The sequence below is a fragment of the Cervus canadensis genome, chromosome 17 (assembly GCF_019320065.1).
Source record: "Cervus canadensis isolate Bull #8, Minnesota chromosome 17, ASM1932006v1, whole genome shotgun sequence".
NCBI classification, from domain to species: domain Eukaryota; kingdom Metazoa; phylum Chordata; class Mammalia; order Artiodactyla; family Cervidae; genus Cervus; species Cervus canadensis.
In genome coordinates, this window is record NC_057402.1 from 15,509,825 (window position 1) to 15,515,824 (window position 6,000).

Below are 6,000 nucleotides of genomic sequence, written 5' to 3' on the forward strand. Positions count from 1 at the left end.
CTTATTATTTGTAGCATTCTTAATGATGGTCATTTTGACTGGTGTGAGGTGGTACCTCACTATAATTTTGATTTGAATAAATGCTATTTCATTTCTTCCTTACTCATCTTTCCTAGATATTCTAAATTTTGGGGGAGTAGTACCAGCTTCCCCGACTCGATGGACATGAGTTTGAGTAAACTCCGGAAGTTGGTGATGGACGGGGAGGCCTGGCGTGCTGCGATTCATGGGGTTGCAAAGTGTCGGACACGACTGAGCCACTGAACTGAACTGAACTGAACCAACTCTCTTCTTTTAAAATCTGAAACAAAATTGAAGATATTAGTGGATTTTAATGAACTTATTATTAAAAATGTATATCTTTTTATCCTTATTTATTAAGTAGAAAATTAGCATGGGTTAGATAGAGTTCATGAGCGTTCTTAAATAGTAGGATAAATGGCTGGCTGTTTCTGATATTTTCCTGAATGATATCAACATGAGGTGGACATATTTGTAAATATCTTTGCCTTAACATTCCTGCCCTCTTCAACTCCATTAACCTTCACCTTCATGAAACTTCAAAAACCCAGTCCCATGAACACACACTGGATTTTGTTATCTTTCAGAACTTCTACTTTTCAAAGATTTTTGGAAACATAGTGTTTCCTTTGCCTTTCACTACTATTCCCCACCCCCCGCTTAACTGAATCTTTGATCTCATGAAGACTCCTAAGTCTTTAATCAACTGATTATTTATTTATAATTATTTTTAATGATTTATTGGGACTTTCCTAGTTTCACTTTCTTCTCATTTACAGCATATCATGTGCTCAATATGAGCCAACACTGTTTTTATTGAAATCAATAGAAAAACAGCTAAGTTTGATTAAGGCAAAAAAATTAATACCTACCAGAAAGGCAAGGTTTAGCTGGTGCTCATGGAACCAGATAAATGGTTCTAGAATAATTAGCTAACCAGGTGGGAAAACAAACTGAAATATTTAATTTATATTTTATTTTTACATGGAAAAGCAAATTTGTAACTCTAAAAACAATTATAGGAACATTAAAAAAAATAAAATCTGGGTAGAGAAGAATTTCTAAAAGGACAGAAGTGGAAATATTTAATATATTTCACAACTTTAAAATTTTATTTATATAAATCTGTACCACAATAAATACTATGAATTCTGTTTAAAACAAACTGTAGATTAAACTTTGTAATGCATACAAGTGATAAAATGTTGATAACCAGAGTATGAAATAATTTCTATAAATCAGTGAAAAAAAAAAAAAAAAGAATGGAAAATGGGCTAAAGAATCAACCAGGGTTCAGTATAGGAATCACATGGTACATTCAAAGAGGCTTTGAAAAGAGTTTAAAACAAGGACTATTTAAAAGGCAAGGGCATGATTTAGGAAACCAACTAGGAAGAGACTAATTCTATAGGGCCAGCAGAAGAAGAAGGGAAAAAAAAGGAAGCAGGGAAGATAGAAGTTATCAGAACACACACAGAGTAAGAGCATCGCCTGATAGGAGCTTAGCCCTTGGCCAAGGAACACAGCCAATCCACAGCAACCTGCAGGGAGACTGCCAATAGGACAGACATCCACTATCACTCCTTTCTAATTTCTGAAATTTCTGCTAATGGTTCCCAACGGCAAAGCCAAATGGAAATCAGAGGGCATGGAAGCCAGCACCTAACTTGCACAATTAAATCTGCAGTTAAGGGTGTCAAATCTAAGTTTCTCAAAGTGTAAATTTTTGCCCAGATGGGTGATAAGAAAGATTCTGTTACAAATAGGTTTTAAATCAAAGGGATCTGGGTATATTTTGTTAACAGCGTGTTTATTTAAAATTAAATGAAATATCATGACTGAGGATATTATAGAGCTCCAGTATTGCCAATAGTCAGGTCCTTCAGTCTGACAAGCTATTATACTATAGGCCCTTTGCCTCAGTAATTAGTTTGCTTGGTAATGAGCAAGCCAGCAAGATCCTTTGAGTATTAAGGCTTATATTAGCCAAAGCAAATGAAATGGGGAGTGAGAGAAAGAAGAGAGAACTGATCATAAACTAGTTAGGTTGACAAGTGAAAGCCTATAGAGTGGTTAAAAAGGAATTTTTTTTTTTTCCTCTTGACATAGGATACATTTAAGATGTAATAGAGAATATGTGTAACCCATATGTAAGCTTTGTGAATTTCGTTCATGAAACAGAAATTGGCTGTTGTGAAAAACACTGCTTTATATATTCTGTGTTTATAAGCCACATCTAGTCTTGCTGCAAATAATGGTGTCAATTGTAGATCACTTAGTAAAACTCTTGGGTGCACTGCTGATATTATTGCCATATTACCAACATGAGGTACAGTCTAAGTTCCCTACTCTTCAAAATGGGATCTGTCATGTCTGTCACACATAGCATTTTGATACCTGAGAATCTTTCTAAATTTATGGGACTTTGAATAGACCACTCTGAACCCCTGTGATGAGGACTAAGCTTTGTGTGGAAGCTTCTGGTTTTAGTAGGGAACAATGATAAAGTACTATCTCATTGGACACATAGTAGTAACTGCCATTGTTTAAAGAAAGCTGCCTTATAGTGGAGGTAGCCATACAGCTTCTTAGTTATCTGATTGATACACATACTGGAGAACAGAGCACTTACAACACTGTGAAAGACACTGTCATTTTAGCATAAACTATTTTTAAAATTTATTTATTTTAACTGGAGGCTAATTACTTTACAATATTGTGGTGGTTTTTGCCATACACTGACATGAATGAGCCACGGGTATACATGTGTGCCCCTGTACTGAGCCCCCCTCCCACCTCCCTCCCCATCCCATCCCTCTGGGTTGTCCCAGAGTTCCAGTTTTGAGTGCCCTGCTTCATGCTTTGAACTTGGACTGGTCATCTGTTTTACATATGGTAATATACATGTTTCAATGCTATTTTCTCAAATCATCTCACCCTCGCCTTCTCCCACAGAGTCTAAAGGTCTGTTCCTTACTTCTGTGTCTCTTTTGCTGTCTTGCATACATACAGATTACTGTCTTTCTAAAGTCCACATATATGCATTAATATACTGTATTGGTGTTTCTTTTTTTTTTTTTTTTACATGTATTCCCCATCCTGATCCCCCCTCTCACCTCCCTCTCCACCCGATTCCTCTGGGTCTTCCCAGTGCACCAGGCCCGAGCACTTGTCTCATGCATCCATCCTGGGCTGGTAATCTGTTTCACCCTAGATAATATACATGTTTCGATGCTGTTCTCTCAAAACATCCCACCCTCGCCTTCTCCCACGGAGTCCAAAAGTCTGTTCTGGACATCTGTGTCTCTTTTTCTGTTTTGCATATAGGGTTATTGTTACCATCTTTCTAAATTCCATATATATGCGTTAGTATACTCTAATGGTCTTTATCTATCTGGCTTACTTCACTCTGTATGATGGGCTCCAGTTTCATCCATCTCATTAGAACTGATTCAAATGAATTCTTTTTAACGGCTGAGTAATATTCCATGGTGTATATGTACCATAGCTTCCTTATCCATTCGTCTGCTGATGGGCATCTAGGTTGCTTCCATGTCCTGGCTATTATAAACAGTGCTGCGATGAACATTGGGGTGCACGTGTCTCTTTCAGATCTGGTTTCCTCAGTGTGTCTGCCCAGAAGTGGAATTGCTGGGTCATATGGCAGTTCTATTTCGTTTTTTAAGGAATCTCTACACCATTCTGCATAGTGGCTATACTAGTTTGCATTCCCATCAACAGTGTAAGAGGGTTCCCTCCTCTCCATACCCTCTCGAGCATTTATTGTTTGTAGACTTTAGGATAGCAGTCATTCTGATTGGTGTGAGATGGTACCTCATTGTGGTTTTGATTTGCATTTCTCTGATAATAAGTAATGTTCAGCATCTTTTCATGTGTTTGTTAGCCATCTGTATGTCTTCTTTGGAGAAATGTCTGTTTAGCTCTTTGGCCTATTTTTTGATTGGGTCATTTATTTTTCTGGTATTGAGCTGCATGAGCTGCTTGTATATTTTGAGAATTAATTCTCTGTCAGTTGTTTCATTTGCTATTATTTTCTCTCATTCTGAATGCTGTCTTTTCACCTTGCTTGTAGTTTCCTTTGTTGTGCAAAAACTTAAGTTTAATGAGGTCCCCTTTGTTTATTTTTGTTTTTATTTCCATTACTCTGGTAGGTGGGTCATGGGGGATCTTGCTGTGATTTATGTCAGAGAGTGTTCTGCCTATGTTTTCCTCTAGGTGTTTTGTAGTTTCTGGTATTGCATTTAGATTGTTAATCTATTTTGAGTTTATTTTTGTGTATGGTGTTAGAAAGTGTCCTAGTTTCATTCTTTTACAGGTGGTCCATAAAATATTTTTTAAATTAAATATTAGTATGATACTCTATAGAGATTATTCCTGTGATTGATTGGTTACAATCAATATATAATTTATGGGGGGAGAGGAGCAGTTTCTTGAATAGTGGTCATCATGCAAAAATATTAGCTGTGCCTTAGACTTGTCTTTAATTGGTTAGAGTACTACCAGTTTGTTTGACACAGAGGGAAACAAAACTAGAGATTTGCTTTAAAAACAAACAAACCACAAAAACATATCTTATTCTTCCATGTAACATGCATAAAATGAGTCAGAATTAGCATAAAACTTGCCAACTGGCTTAAGAGAACTTCAGAATATAGTAAAATCAAATTAGAGTAAGTCATTCCAGTCAGTACAACTTGCTAAAGAGATCGATGGAGATTTCATCTGTTTAGAGAGAAAGTATAGGGTTCTTTCACAGGGTTTCTTTTTTTCTTTTCCCCTAAGCCAGAGACCTGGGTGGTTCTTATTTATTTATTTTTTAAAAATTAATTAATTTATTTTAATCAGAGGCTAATTACTTTATAGTATTGTAGTGATTTTTGCCATACATTGACATGAATCAGCCATGGGTGTACATGTGTTCCCCATCCTGAACCCCCCTCCCACCTCCCTCCCCATCCCATCCCTCAGGGTCCTCCCAGTGCACCAGCCCTGAGCACCCTGTCTCATGCATCGAACCTGGACTGGTGATCTGTTTCACATATGATAATATACATGTTTCAGTGCTATTCTTTGAAATCATCCCATTCTCATCTTCTCCCACAGAGTCCAAAAGACTGTTCTATACATCTGTGTCTCTTTTGCTGTCTCGCATATAGGGTCATCATTACCATCTTTCTAAATTCCATATATGTGCTAGTATACTGTATTGGTGTTTTTCTTTCTGACTTACTTCACTCTGTATAATAGGCTCCAGTTTCATCCAACTCATTAGAACTAATTCAAGTGCATTCTTTTTAATGGCTGAGTAATATTCCACTGTGTACATGTACCACAGCTTTTTTGTCCATTCTTCTGCCGATGGACATCTAGGTTGTTTCCATGTCTTGGCTATTGTAAACAGTGCTGCGATGAACATTGGGGTGCACGTGTCTCTTTCAGATCTGATTTCCTCAGTGTGTATGCCCAGCAGTGGGATTGCTGGGTCATATGGCAGTTCTACTTCCAGTTTTTTAAGGAATCTCCACACTGGTCTCCATAGTCGCTGTACTAGTTTGCATTCCCCCCAAAAGTTTCACAGGGTTTCTTATGAGAATCTAGGATTGTTCTTTATCATCTGCTTAAAAGTTAGAGGTACAGTAAAAGAAGAAAAATTAATGACAATACTATACAGGGATATGCTAGTTACTGTTGATCCTGGTTAGTGGTGATACTAGGGGTACTAATATCCCTTAGTAATCCCAATCTCCTCCATGTGTATTAGTGTGATACATGTGTGTTAGTGGTGATACTAGGGGTAATAACATCCCTTAGTAATCCCAATCTCCTCCATGCGTATTACAGATAAAGAGTATTTCAATTACTGGATTATCACAGAATCTTAAGATTGGAAAGGGTCATAAAGGATCATCTAATCATACCAAGAATTTGGTATTTGAATAGTTCTCTATAAAGTTCCTG